Source organism: Mus caroli, chromosome 6 (genome assembly GCF_900094665.2).
Source record: "Mus caroli chromosome 6, CAROLI_EIJ_v1.1, whole genome shotgun sequence".
Taxonomy (NCBI): domain Eukaryota; kingdom Metazoa; phylum Chordata; class Mammalia; order Rodentia; family Muridae; genus Mus; species Mus caroli.
The window spans coordinates 26,195,322-26,210,872 of NC_034575.1; the positions used below are offsets into that span (position 1 = coordinate 26,195,322).

The window sequence follows — 15,551 nt, forward strand, 5'->3', positions numbered from 1 at the left end:
AAGGAAGGAAGGAAGGAAGGAAGGAAGGAAGGAAGGAAGGAAGGAAGGAAGGAAGGAAGAAAGAAAGAAAAAGAAAGAAAGAAAGAAAGAAAGAAAGAAAGAAAGAAAGAAAGAAAGAAAGAAAGAAAGAAAGAAAGAAAGAAAAAGAAAGGGAAGAAAGAAACTTCATGTCTAGTCTCAGGGCTCTGACTACAGATGGGCAGGGAAGTCCCATGTCCTCTGTGTTGACACAGGACCTTATGTTGGAGACAGTTCTCCTGACCACACTGCACTTGCTGAAGCTCACCTGTTCCACTACTCGATCCCTTTGTGAGGTTTTACTATTATCTTAATTTAACATGTATTCATTGTGACCGTGTTTGCGTGTGTGAGCATGCGTGTGATATGTGGGTGCAGGCTGTGGTGCAGATGTGGAATTCTGAGGACTCTGTGGCACTGGTTTTTCCCTGCTACCTTTCCATGGGAACCCCACACAGGTTAGGAGACTTGAGCAGAAAACACTCTTACCCATTGTCACATCTTGTTATCCTTCCTCTTGCTCCCTCTTTAGTCTAAGGCCAGGATGTCCCGGAACTCACTGACTCCCTCCTGCTTCAGCCTGTCAAGTGCCTGAGCTACAGCCATGAGCCTCTAGCTCTCTCTGATTTTTGACACAACCCTGGTGTCAGTTGCCTGGGTACTTACAGACTTAGGATTTAGAGTGGGAAGGAAACAAGATGCAGATAAAGTCTATGGAAAGGATGCCACAAGACACGAACATTGGAGCCTAAGTTCTCAGCCTCGGAACACAAAGCCACACCTGTCTTCCCAGAGGAACAATGCATTCCCTCCTTCTTGGCCCAAAGGGACTCTTCTAAGTGCTTGCTTCTCCGTACCTTGAGCCTCCACTCTCTCAGAGTTCATTCCTTTCTCTCACTTACCTGAGAGAGAAAGGCCAGCTATCACCTTCCACTCAGCAGGCCAGGTTAGCTCTGAGGAGCAGGACCTCACAAGCATTCTCCGGAGCCGTAGCCGCCTCCCTCTAAAGTCTTGGTAGACTACCACTACAGAGATGACTCTCACACTCCAGCTTTTAGCTTAGTTAGTGTTCAACAGTGCAGGCAGGATGGATTTGGAGCTTGTGTTCTGATTTAAGCTGAGTTTATCCTTTATTATTTGAAAGACTATAACAAGTTTGTTTTTTAATGTTTTCCGTCAGCACATTGTTATTTATTGTCCTTAATACCTTGAGGCTACTTGAAGACAGACTTAAATCTCAAAGTTGGTAAGTAAACAAATGTTTCCTCATAACATCTTCAGGCAAGTACCCAAAGGTCTCATTTTCAACATGATGTTTGGGTCCTCAAATTGTCCTTTAGGACTGTGCCTAACCACATCTTATAATCACTTTAAAAAAATACACTCTTAGACATAAAGTTGCTTAACAATTTATTTGTTCTTCTTAATCAGCATGTTCAGACAAAATAAAAACCAAAGGCAGAAACAAGTAGGATTAAATATGGCTTTATTTGGACTCTAAATATATGAAATCAATTGGTCATGTTGGGGATTCACGTGGCCGCTGTTTGGAGATGGCTACTTACTGTTCTCGAGGGTATAAACATGTCCAGAGGGGCACTTAGTGGGTTGGGTGGAGGAGCACAGGTAGCCTCTATGGTCCCATGGGAATGTCTAAGGCTTCTAGATTTTATTCCGGAATCTGCCAGATACTATAATATTTAATGTTGAGGTTGGTACCAAATGCCTTCTTTTAGAAAATAAAAAAGATTTATTTCATGTGTATGAGTGTTTTGCTTACCTGGATGTAAGTGCACAGTGTGCATACCGGGTGCCCATGGAGGCCAGAGGATGCCAGATGCCCTGGAATGGGAGTTAGATCCCATTGTAAGCCACCAGGTAGGTGCTGAGAATACTCAGGTCTCCTGTAAGAGCAACAAGTGCTCTCAGCCACTGAGGCAACTCCCCAGCCATTGGATTCCTCCATTTATCTGAGAGATCTGTATAATGACAAGGCAAGGAAGTTGGCACCCATTAACATCTAATCACCAAGTGGTCACCAAGTGACCCTGACCAACTTCCAGAGAAGTTAAGAAGAGTAGGCAAAAGCTGAATTCCTAACTCTCATCAGTTTCTGCCACAGAGGGTTTCTCAGGCAAGCATATAGTCTTGACCTTCTATGTAGCCCAAAACAAGTGTCCAAATAAATATTCTACCCTTTTTGGTTCATTCTACACTGAGACCATACACTTGTCTCTTGGTCATTTTAGGGAAAAAAAATATATTCCAACATCAGCATCTATCTCACGATTACTGTTAATCAGTTCAAATGGGAACTTACTTGTTTTTACATAGGCTTCTCTACAGTTTCCAGATAGCTCGACTAAGATGGCGTAGAGATGTTGGCTGTGAAATGCTCTTGTGTTTGCACCTTGCTGCCTTACCTGATGGTCCCCATGGAAATGCTGGCTTGGGATCTGCATGAAGCCACGTAGATTATCTAGCCAAACGAAGACCTATGAGAATATAAAGTTGTTATGAACATTTAAAAAATTACTCTCATATCCACGTTAGTCCAGTGGGGCTACCATAAAAAAAAAATCCTGTAAGTTGAATGAGTAACAGACATCGTGTCTCGCCATTTTGGAGGAAAGAAACCAGTAAGTTTAGTGTCTACTTTCTGGATCAAGAATAGAACCTTTGGGTCTGGAGAAATGGCTCAGTGGTTAAGAGCACTAACTATTCTTCCAGAGGTCCTGAGTTCAATGCCCAGCAACCACATGTTGGCTCACAACCATCTGTAATGAGATTCAATGCCTTCTTCTAGTGTTTCTGAAGAGAGCAATAGTGTACTCATATAAATAAAATAAATAAATCTTAAAAAAATGAATGGAACCTTCTCAGTGGATCTACATGTGCCCCAAGAGGTGAGTGGGTTTCTTTAAGGGGAATTCTTGAGAGCCCTGGACCTGGGAGCCAATCATCTTCCCCAAACTCTTATTTCCAGATATCATTTTAAGGAACAGATTCTGATGTATGAATCTGAGGGAGACAATATATTCAGGTCATTCCAATACCTCTTCAAAAAATATTTTAACATGTTTAGAAGGCTGTGATAGGGAAACTGTGAGTTAGTTTGAGGTTAACCTGGACTCCAGAAGCCATACCCCATCTCAAAAAATTAAAATTTTGTTTTCGTTTGTCTTCTTCTCAATCAACATACTTTTTGTAGTCTCAGTTCCTTTATCATCAGTAACCATTCTTCCTGTTTCTCTCATTAACCAATTTACAAAGGCTCTTTCATAGTTCAGCCAGTTTAGAGACATCCATGTATCCTCATCTACTTCCTCTGAGGCTTTCGCGTCCTCAAGTATGGTTTGCTTATTTCCTATATAAAGAGGGTAATGATGATAATAATGACCTTGTGAGCTGATGTTGATAGGTCTTGGTGTGCACTATGGGCTGTTTTTCTAGTGTTGGTGACTTTTTGCTGGCTAGTCTAGACTGTGCATTTATAATCAAGCTATACCTTTATGTGACTTACCTGGTTAAGAGTACAATCTTCATGAATGTATATGTTCATTTCCTTATGCATTCAGCCATTTGAAAATATTTACTGAGTGCATGTCATGGACAGTGTGTTAGGTACTGGAGACAGGACAAAGAATAATAGGTATAAGGTCTTCGACCCCCATGGAGGTTATTAGAAAAACATAATAATGCTCATATTAGCTATAATTGTTATGCTTGTATGAAAAACTTCTTTTCTTCTTAATCTTGGATAAATATTGAATTTTTTTTTCCTTTCAAGTGAGTCTGTTCTGTAAGATCAGTTTCTTTCCTTAAAAAAGTCATTATTAATTGCTCCTTCCATTCATTTAAACCATTTATTAATCCACTCAATATAAAACTACTCCTCTGTGTCTTTGCCAGTGTCTTTGCTAAGCTTTCAGGATGCTTAGCACAGAATGCTTGTCACAAACATGAAGTGACAAGATGCCCACCTGCAAGAATCACAGCTGAGCATGATGGTTGTGTGCTGTGCTTGTGACGAAACTTCTATGAGAAAATGTGTAACAGCAGCAACATAAAGAAAGAAGGATTTGTGTCGACTCAAAATGAGGATACAGTCCATCATAGTAGAGAAAGCATGGCGGCATGGGTGTGATGTCACCTGCATTCGCAGTCAGGAAGCAGAGGGAGAGGAATACCAGGGCACTGCTTGCTGTTCCCTTTTTATTCATTTGAAGACTCCAGCCCATGATATGGTACCAGTCACATTTAGGGTGAGTTTTGCTAACCCCCAAAGAAAGTTTTCTGGAAGACACACCCAGAGATTTGTCTTTTATGTAATCATAAGTTCAGGCAGCTTGACAATGAAGGTAAACATAACCAATCTGTCCTGTGTCACTGTGACACCTCCACATATCAATAGAAGTCCTAATAGTCTACCCCTGGCCAAGAAATCTCATTTTCATCTAGTAATGCAAAATGCATTTAGTCTGTCTCTAAAATTTTCCAGTTGAAATGCTGTCCAAAAGTCCAAAATTCAAAAACTTTTCTAAGACCTAAGGCAATTCCTTCACTGTGAGCTCTACAAAACAAAATCAAACATCATACCTCCACTACAGAATTGCACAGAGTAAATATTCCCATTCTGAAAGTGAAGGATAGGCACACGGCAAGAAAAGATTGGACCAAGGAAATATTAGAACTCCGCAGGCAAACATCAAACCTGAAACTCCATGTCTGGCATTTTAGACTTATTGACAAAATGACCTTGTACACCCTCTCTGCTGTATAAAGCACATGTGACCTCTTTTTCAGCTAGTTCCACTCTGTGCCTGAAGCTTTCTATGGTCTTGGCATCTCCAGCATCCTACGGTCTCCATGGCTACTTGGGCTTCACATTCACCTTCATGAGATGACCTTTACAACCTCCTTGCAAGGACTCTGATGCTACTACACCTTGGCCTCAGTGGCTTTCTGGAACCCTGGTGCAAACTTCCATAGCCCTGTAACTTTTATAGCTTTCATACTTTGCATGCTTGTAAAGCCTAAACCATATGGTCGACCCTGAAACTCCCATTGCCAACTTGAGATAGTCTGGCTACCCTTTATCATATGTGTAGTGACCTTTTTGTGACTTCAGCCTAACTTGAGTTCTTAGGACACAGGCAGAATGAATGTAGATTTTTTTTTTTAACCAGACTATAATGTGAAGCGTTTCCAGCCCAGTTCCCAATGATGCCCTTATGCCCTCTAAAACCTCATGAGCTGAGCATCTACTCTCTACACTTCTTTCAGCATTCTGGTCTTCTACATCCCTTCCAGAATGGGTCTTTAAGCTATGCCCATGGCAGTCTAGGGCTTCTCTAGTCCACAGCTGCAAACTCTTTCACATTCCCCACCCCCCACAAATTCCAAAGGCCTACCAACCACAAAGTTACTACAGCAGCAACCATATTTCTTAGTATAAATTTCCCTTATTATTAAGTTTTCTGGTTGTCGTGACTGGATTTCCTAAAGAGACTTAAGGAAGGAAGGGTTTATTCTGATTGACAGTTTAAAGGTGTGGTTGGTCCATCATGGCAGTGAAGGAACGTCAGGAAGGAACATGAAGTGGCTGGTCAGTTGCATATGCAGTCAGGAGTGTTTGCTGTCTCCTTTTAAATTCTGCTGCTCCTTGACACGAGCCGATGGGACAGTACTGCCCACATTTAAGGCAGGCCTCCCACTTTAGTTAAACCTTTCTGGAAACAGCATCACAGACATTGTCTCATGGGTAATTCTAAATTCAGTCAGGTTGATAGTGACCATTGATTACCATGCACATCCATAATGCCAGCACCTGGGAGGCAGAGGCAGGAGGATTGCAAGTCTGAAGCCAACATAGACTACATAGTAATTTCTAGAGCAGCCTGGGCTACCTAGAGAGCCTGCCTTAAGAAAGGATGGAAGAAAGGAAGGAAAAGAGGGAGGGATTCAGTCCATCTCGCTGAGCAGAGTGTCCTGCACATCATACAGAGATGTATGATAAATGCTACCGTGGTTGAAAGGTCCACAGTGTAGTGGGACTAGGAAAATGAGGGCCTCAACCTGTCCAGACAAGGAAATGTCACAGAGGAAGCAGCACGTGGGCTGATGTTTGAGAGGAATGAGCCTTTCCTCAGGAAGCGAGGCAGATCCTGCTTTCCTCCCTCCACAGCACCACACTGTAAAGGGAAGATGAAACGGTGCCTGGCCAATTTTTCAGTTCCCATGGGGAGGAGAGGAAGTCAGTGCTCACTTAAGGAACAAGTGTGAGCAGACGTGTGTGCATCTTGTGCTCGCTGGGGCTGGAAAGGGAACACGCCTTTGAGCCATTTCCCCCCAATCGTCATGAACTGGGAGTGAAGAACTCTGAGGCCAAGTTGTAACAGAGAACTAACCTGGAGGGATTGTTACACAAGGCAGACATCACCTTCTATTTTGTTAATCTAATGATGTATCACAGCGTGCTCGTTAGCAAGCTCTGCCTTTATTAGTACAAGACAGTCAAGCCAAGAGTGAGGGTACAGGTAAGCGCCTGAAAAGTGTCTGACACACGATGCATGCTCAGGATGGCACCAAGGGCATGGTGAGGAAGCAGACACAGTGTAGGGATGCCAGAGCATAATGCGGGCCATGGGTAGGAGTGAGGAACTGTGCCGGGATTAATAGCCATGTCCCCATCGCAAGCTCTAAATACCACCTTGGAGATTTATCTTTAATCAAATGCAAAGGAAGCCACCTAATATAGAAAGGAGGGCGGCGTGGGTTTTGAAATAGTAGAACCTGGGCAAAACACTCAAGAGCCTGCCTTGATTCTCATCGCATGAAAGGTACCAACCCAAAGATGAACAGTAACAGGACTTTAGAGCCAGCAAACCTCATCGACTGGCCGAATCTCGTTGAACAAATCAGGCCCACAAGTACCTTTGCCAAGATCACCCAGCTAAATGCCGGCAGGGCCAGAACGGAAGGAGAACTGCTTTGTCACCAGCCCCACACATCGCTCCTCCCCCTGTACCACAGTGCTTCAGAGCAGTGGAGAGCAGCTGCTGTGCCTGCGTTTAGGTTCCCTAATGAAGACATCAGGGATTTGGAAGCAGAGTCTTTTCCATGGAAGGCCATCTTTTCTGTAGCTCCTCATCTGGCTTGAACCACTATTTTGGAAAAGTGCCATCTTTCAACATCAGATTTCCCTGGGGGACAATCAGAGATGTGCTTAGTGGCCTGCGGGGTACCCTTGTACTTTCTGAGTTTTTCTTGAGAAGATGAGAAGAAAGTAGCAGTGGTTTGAGATCCTGTAAACACTGCCTGGTCCCTTGGCAGCTGGGTATCTTCTAGTTCACCCAAAAGGACCGAGTTCATCTGGCCAGCTGACAGTCTTTAGGGGTCAGTCAAACGTCTGTTTTGTTTGTCTGTTTAAAATGTCATGTAGCTAAACTTTAGTATCATTTGCTGCCTATTAATTCACTACCTCTGGTTTTTCTGTATGGTTAGATGAATCCATTATTCACATAAATTATTATCAGTCCATCTGCAGTAGGAAATACATTTGTTTTCCAACAGCAAGCGGGCGTTAAGGGACAGCTGTTTCTGATGAGAGCCTTGGATAAACACTGAGTGGTCTGATGCAGGCAGGACTGGTTAGCATTGAGCTGTTTTACAACCGGAGAGCCAGAGCACAAACTGAGAGGAAAGGAGGCAAGGTAACTGCTCACTGGCTCATGAACACGCGTGTGCTCTCTCACACCTAGTCCTAGTACTCGGGAGGTAGATGATTACGACGGTTTAGAGTCTAGCCTGAGCTACATAATGAGTTCCAGGTTGGCCTCGGCTACAGAGTAAGTTTCTGTCTCAAAGTGGGGGGAATGTCTCTGAGATGTCAGAGAAAATATATTTCTTAACATTAGGTGTTTTCCTATCTGTAGTTTTCATACCATTGTGGCTCTTGTTTTTTAGTTGCATTGGCTTCGCCTTCCTGGCATGCTGCTCAGTTGATAGCTTAGTTGGTTATTAATGAAGGTTTGGCATGATTAGGTTTCAAGGAACATAGAGCTGTTGCCTCGGTTCCTGAGAAGCGCACCAGGGGCCACAGACAAGCTAGCTCTTAGACACTAAGAAGTGCTTGGTCTAGCGAGTTAAGACAGATGTTCGCCATTCACTAACTATGAGAGCTTACACAAATATCTTAATTTCTCTGGGCCTTTGTTTCCTTATTTGTGACAGGAGGAAATAACACGTGTGGTTGTGGGGTGAGATGGATAATCGTGACAGGCAACCTGATTGGGTTGAAAGAGGCCAGGGGATGAGTAGAGCAAGCCACTGGGGGAGATTTGAGAATGGGTTTTACATCAGGAAGGCACTGACCAAATCTAAGGCTTTAACCCGTTATGGGCTTCAATCTTGAATTATTAGGTGGTGCAACCATGAGAGGTGGCCACTTGTTGGAAGAAGTCCTCACTCTGTGCTGTGGGTGTGCCTTGGGAGGCCTGCTTGGTCTTAGCCTCCTCCGGTGCTTTCTCACTGCTTCCTGACTGTTACAAGATGGCAAAGCTTTCTTCTCCTCCTTCTTCCTCTGTAATGCTTTGCCTCTTCCTGGCCCAGAAACAACGGGGACAGCCAAACACTGGCTAAGACCTCTGAAACTGTGAGCAAGTCACAGAACATGCCATTCTTCCCTTAGATGGCTCCTCAGGCATTGGGTCACCATGATGGGCATGCTAGCTCTAAGGTATTGAAGCCACAGACACGTGTGAAGTCCCTTCTTGGTGGGACAGAGTAGCTCCTGAGTTATTTCCTTTTTGATATACTGAGATCTCATTACTACCACTTTCTTTTTAAATTTAGAATATTTTTTCTTTTTTAATATTTATTTATTTTTATTTTATGTGCATTGATGTTTTGCTTCCATGTACTGTGTGAGGCTGTTGCATCCTGGAGTTGCAGATAGCTGTAGGCTGCTGTGTGGGTGCTAGGAATTGAACCCAGGTCCTCTGGAAGAGCAGTCAGTGCTCTTAACTGCTAAGCCACCTCTCCATCCCTAATAGTACTACTTTACTTGAGCTCCAAACAAAGAGTGAAAAGATGGAGACCAAAATATTACTTTCATCTTAGTTCAATTGTGATAAGAATGTGCCCAAGGCCAGGTATGTGATAAGTATATTCTTGTTTCTCACAATGTTTCTCAAAATTGATTTGGACTGGAAATCCAAATCAGGGTACTGGCATGATCAGGTTGTGGTGAGGGTCCTTCCAAGACCTTCCAGAACACTGGTGTTGTCCCGATACGTCTTTTCATGGAATGAAAAGAGTGAGGCTTTCTGCAGAGTCTTTTGTAAGGGCATTGATCCCACTCACGAGGGCTCCACTCTCACCGCTTAATCCCTTCCTGTGGACTCGTTCTCCATCTGTGCCGGTTTGGATGGGAAATGTCTTCTTAGGCTCATATATTTGAATCAAGTTGATGGTGCTGTTTGGAGAGGTTATGGAGCCTTTAGGAGGAGGAGGAGGAAGGTGGGCTTTGAGGGCGTATGGCCTCACCCCATTTACTGTTCCCTTCCCCTCCTTCCTCTGTCATCAGCCAGCTTTCTGCTCCTATGTCCACGCCATGCTTCCTGCCATGGCTCCCTCTGCAGCTCTCTGGAACCAAATACCCAAAGAAATTCTTCAAGTTGCTTTTGGTCGTGATATTGTATCGCAGCAATAGAAAAGTAACCGGTATCGCTTGGCTGGGGGAAGTAGGGATGGGTGAGGGTAGCATCAATGCTAAGGTTTGGGAAGAAAATGGTAGTCATCTCATACCCGTGTTGATTATTGATAAAGATAAAATGTGAGATTTAATAGGAATATCATGTTCCATGGCTAGGTAGTCAGGCTCAATCACAAGGAACATTTGAACAAGCCTGCCTCCTGCAAACTGAGATTGGAAGCTGGGTGAGGAAGCTTGCTTTAGAGGAGAAGAGGCTTACTGGGAACAACAGATAAAAGGAGAGGACAGTAGATGGAGTTCAGCCAAGCGTGGCCTCTGTGCACGTCACCCTTGAGTCAGTCTGATGTAGCTACTCAGCTACAGAGGAGGAGAAAAGAGGAAGCCGGGAGGAGCCAGGAGCGTCATACCACAGAGAAGAAAACTCCGGAAGCATTTCTCCCAATATTTCCCCTTCCCCTTTCTTTTCCGAGTATTCCCTTGTAGCCACTTTGCTCATGGAAGCCACAGTCGCCAGGGGAGCTTGAGGGTACAAAAGGTTAGGAGCAAGTTATGTGGGAGGGGGTGGCAAAGGTTATTTTGGGTCATTGGTTAAGAAAAGCATAGACAACTTGAATCCAAGAAAGAAGAACCCAAGTTCAGAGGCAGAGCTTAGATACCTGAGGGGAGGAAGAGCTCTCAGAGACTTATTCTAAATAGGGGTTTAATTCCTAGTCATGGAAGTGGGGAGACTGGACCACAGGTTTCGGATGGATTTGGATCTAACTTGTGAGCTCTGGAGCCTGCATCTCCTGGAGATAGATGCTCTCATCTGTGTCACTGGGTTACATGCACTCTGCTCCAGCTTCCCATCTTTAAAACATAAGCCTATTTTGTGATTATAAAGCTCACACACGCTCAACATGAAAAATTCAGAAATCCAGGGTATATAAAGAGGAAAACAAAAATAGCCTACGATGTCATCACAAGGAAAAGCTAATGCTCACATATATTTCTAGTCAGTCTTTCTCTTGTGCATATGATTACATAGATAAGGTGGTTCTGTCTATATAGTTTAATTTTGCATGCTGATTTCTTCACTTAAATGATAATATAATCATTTTTCCATGTTATTAAGAGTTCTCTATAATTAAGCATCATTTAAAATGACATTTCCCCCTGGTTTTAAGCACATCTGGATCAATTTCTACCAATTAATGAAAAATCCCTAGAGAGACCTTCTTTTGGGTTGGTGAATAGGGTGTTCCCAAAGGTGAGAGCTTTTCAGAGGCCCGTGCATGATAACCAGGGTGAAGGCCTTCCTCTCTCAAGGCTTTCTCATATAACTAACTACTGAGCCCAGGGAGGACCAGGGGATAACACCTACCACCCTTTCTGTGAAAAGCAAAGAAGTCTAAGCCTGTGCACAGCAGTTGAAGCCCCCGAGTTCACCTCCAGCCCTGGGGGAAGAATGATAACACCTTTCCTAACTACCACATCTCTATGTGACGCTTAAAAGAACCACTATGTTAGTCCAGAGGGCCGCCATGACAAAACTGCATAGGCTGAGATGTTCAAATCACAGAAACGCTTCCTGGTCCTCGAAGCCGCTAGCCCAACACCAATGTGTCAGCGAACTTGGTTTCTGCTTGAGCGTTTTCCTTAGGCCACATAGTTGCCTTCTCACTGAATCCCCACGTGGTCTCTCCTAATTTTTTGTTTGTTTGAGAGTGCTGGGACTCTAACCCAGGTCCCTGCACATGGAAGGAAAGCTCTCTACCATTGAGTTCAGCCCTGGCCCTGAATAGCCTCATGTTGACTAAGACCCCACCCTAAATTAAAGCCCCATTTTAACCTAACTATCTCTTAAAAGCCCATATCTCTAAATATTGTTTTTTGAGGTACTGGGGGTTAGGACCTCAACATGCATTAGCTTGGGGGGGGGTCACATAATTCAGCCCTTAAACACCATAGTTCTCTTACACAGCCATGATACACACTGGTAAACAAACACCCACCTCCCAGAAATCAGTGCCCGCGAGGCTGGAGTCGGGACTCTGCACTTGCCCAGCATCCAACAGACCATCAGCTGCACAGGCACCGATTTCCTGAAAGACAGATGCCTCGCTCAGTCCTCCTCAGGGAAATCCGAGGAATCACTCTGTGACTATGGCCCGGGAGGGCAAGGAAGAATCTGCAGAGGTCTAAGGAAGTCATCTAAGCTGTATTCTCTGGAGGGCCAGACTTCTGAAAGAATGCCTTCATTTGCATTTTTATGTATATTTTTCAGTATCTAGATGCTAGTGTTCGTGTTATATATGATAATTCATGACACTGTACTTTCATTTGCATCTCATAAGCACTTTTTTTCCCCTCCCTACCTGAAAGGGCATTTTAAAATTTAAAAGTGAAGCTTTTCCCCCACCAAGTTCTAAAACCGGTGAAGACATCTTCAGTAGGTTGTATCCCCTGTCTCAAAATATTCCAAGTTTCTTTTTCAGCGGAAGAGGGTACCCGTTACCATGCCACTGTTAGCCGATGAAATGCAGGTCATGGATGCGAGGTGCATCCCTGTGGGGCAGCTTCACGCCATCTTTCCTCTCCCTCACCTCCCTCTCCTCTTCCTTTCCTTTCCTTAGATAGCAGCTGCTCCCTCAGTGCAGGCCTCAGAGTGAAGACAAAGCGGAGCAGCACCACAGCAGACTGCTGATGGGTGAGAGAGAGGCGTGAATGACATGTCAGCTGCTGGTGTAAGCCACAGAGGTCCTCAGGGTCACTTGTTCCTGGAGCAGGGCCATAATTTCCCTGATGGCTTTGCCACGGTAACATACCATTTCTTTCACCAAAGTCAGCGAAAGGTAGATTTCTGGGACTCTCCCTGACTTTTAATGAGAGCCGCTACGGAAGTGCACGCCTCAGTGAGGATGCCGGCCAGTAGGTGGATGTCACTTGCCATCTGCATGACCTGCTTCCACACGCCTCTGTGCTGCTCACCTGCTACACAAGCCTGCTTCACTGACCTCATTGCCTGGCTTTTCTAATCCAACAAGGAGGGTCAAACAGCAAGTGGCTATTGTGTTTGTACTCAAAGGGCAGTCACTAAACTATTGAACAAATGGATAAAAAGTTATTACGTTATTATCAACAGATAAAAGATCTGCCCATTCTCTCTTTTACTTAAGAGGAGGCGTTGTTATTTCGTATTTTTCTCTCTCTTTGTCCTTCCTCCTTCTTCATTGTTTTCTTTATAACTAAGATAACCCCAATAATAATTACAGCTATTGGCCCAGGATATAGCTCAATGGTAGAGAATATTTTTAGGTACATTATACCATACATTCAATTTCCAGATCCCAAGCTTCCTAAAAGGAAGGAAGAAAAACTGTAACAACTGTAGCTATTATTTATCGACCTTTGTTCAAGGAGGAACCAAGATCCTCGGAGCCTTGAAGGCAAAGTCTGGCCACCCCTGAAGAAGGGATTCGATCATTTATTCCCAGTGAAAATCTCCTTTCAGGTGACTGTGATCGTCATGTGGACCATCTTAATTATAGGTTAATGGTAGTTGTGGGGATCATAACAAAATCACTATTCATGTTTATTATTGAATGTCCGTAATGAGCTGTGTCTTGCACGCAATGTTATTTATGGGCTAAGTGCAATTGTTATTATTATGATGATGATGATGATGATGATGATGACGATGACATTTTGTCCCTAGAAAATGAAGATTTAGAGAGATTCAGGGGAGCCTGGTGGTTAGCCACCTTCCATTCATGCAGCAAACAGTAAATACTATCGAATGCTTCCTGTAATTCAGGCAGTCTCGCTGACATAAGTGGCTGCTACAACTATTCAGGTAATGGCCCTGTTCTCACAGAGCTTATGTTCTAGTGAGAGAAGAAAAACAAGGGACAGGAAACTAATAGACAAGATGATTTCAGGAAGTGACTAATGCTCTAAGAAAAATAAAACAGGATGACTGGTAATTGTAGAAGTTACTTTTCTCTTGTTGTGAGGAAAAAAACAGTATGAACAAAGCGACTTACAAAAGAAACAATGTAATTGAGTTTTATGGTTTCAAGGGTGAGTCCAAGATGGCTCGGCAAAGGCATGCTGGTAGGTATAGCTGGCTGAGGGATCTCATCTTGCTGTAAGCAGGAGGCAGAGAACACACTGGGAGTAGTAGTAGTCTTTTGAAACATCAAAGCCTGACCCCGGTGACACACTTCCTTCAGCAAGGCTACATCTCCTAATCCTTCCCAAACAGCCACCAACTAAGAACCAAATGTTCACTGCCACAATAATAATAAACAGGGACAGGGACAATCACAGACAATGGAGGAGGGATGAGGGAGACATAAGTAATGTGAAGTCAACTAGGATGGTTTGAACAAAAATGTCCCTATAGACTCAGATGTTTGAATACTTGGTGCCCTAGGTTGGTAGCACTGCTTGGGTAGGTTTAGGAGGTGTGGCCTTTCTGGAAGAAGTGTGTCACTGAGGCAGGGGTGGGGTGGAATGCTGAGATTTCAAAGCCACAAGCCATTTCAAGTTTGTGCCCTCTGCTTTCTGTGTGTGGTTGGAGATAGGCCCTCTCAGCTGTTATTGCATCCATATTTGGCACCTGCTGCCACGACTCCGTGTCCTAGGATTCTTAGCCCCTTGGAACTGTAAGCCCAAGGAAACTCTTTCTTATAAATTGCCTTGTCCGTGGAGTCTTATCACAGCAATAGAAAAGTAGCTCACACAGTGAAGTGCAACTACTTAGTGAACCAACAAATGCCAAGGTCCGAAGGGGAAGGACCTTGATATTTTCACCACAGTAACTGAGCTAGAATGTAAAACTGGGTTATCTGGGGTTTACTTCCTTTGTCGTTATTGAGATATATGTTTTACATACTGTAAAGGCTGCCTATTTAAATATAAGCTCAGTGTTCTAAAAGTATTGTCACAGATGGGTATGTGCATCGCGACTACTCAATCCAAGAATATTCCCGGTGCCCCTGAAGCAGTCTTGGTTTCATCAGTGTCATCTCTCGCGGCTGGTCCCCTACCCTTGGGGAACCACTAATCCACTTTCTGCCTCTCTGCATTTGAATACGTTACGTGAATGGATCCTGAGGTGAGATCTTTTGTGGCCACTTTCTTTCATTTAGCATCTGTTCCCATGGTTTGCCCACTTGAAGCACTTATCCGTGTGTGCCTTTACATGGTTGTAACAGATTTTGCTTATCCATTCTTCAGTTTGTAAACATGGGTCGTTTTCACCTCTGTCCACTACACAGACACTGTTAGGAGCACTCATGTACAAGTATCTGTTTGGATTAGCATTTTCATGTCTCTTGGTATAGATGTTTGTAGGAAAGAACTGCCCAGTGGCTGTGTACCTCAGTACTCTGAGGAACGGCCATGGAGTATCCACACTCGTTCAGTTCTACATGGTCAGTAGCATTATATGACAACGATCTCTTTATATCCTCAACAACAGCAGGGATTACCATGGACATTTTTGTGGGTGTGAAGATTGTGTCGGGATTTTGACTTGTGCTTTCCTAGTTACTAATGGTGCTGAGCAATCCCATGCGTAAGGGCCACTTGTATCCATTTTTCTGATAAATGTTTGTTCAGATTTCCTGTTGATGTTTAAATTTTTTTATAATACAGTTTTGATAGGCTTATGGACTTTGGATATAAAGTTCTTGTCGGGTATCTGAAAAGACTTATCTTCCATTCTGTAATTACCCTTTTCTTTGTACTCTCCTCCTCCTTCTCCCACTCCTCTTCCTCTTCTTCCTCCTCTTCTTCTTTGAATTCCAAAGCAACATTAAAACAATTT

At 43.7% G+C, this 15,551-nt stretch overlaps 1 long non-coding RNA gene across 4 annotated transcripts in view; it reads left to right on the plus strand.

Annotated features, from left to right (window-relative positions):
- LOC110296538 overlaps positions 1 to 15,551 on the plus strand; it is a 47,058-nt gene that overhangs the window by 13,105 nt on the left and 18,402 nt on the right. For 3 of the 4 annotated variants that reach the window (XR_003836904.1, XR_002378187.2, XR_003836906.1), the window contains one exon: positions 12,352 to 14,837. This is a non-coding gene — a long non-coding RNA (uncharacterized LOC110296538). The remainder of the gene's footprint in view (positions 1 to 12,351; positions 14,838 to 15,551) is intronic. The other variant, XR_003836905.1, reaches the window with a different exon arrangement.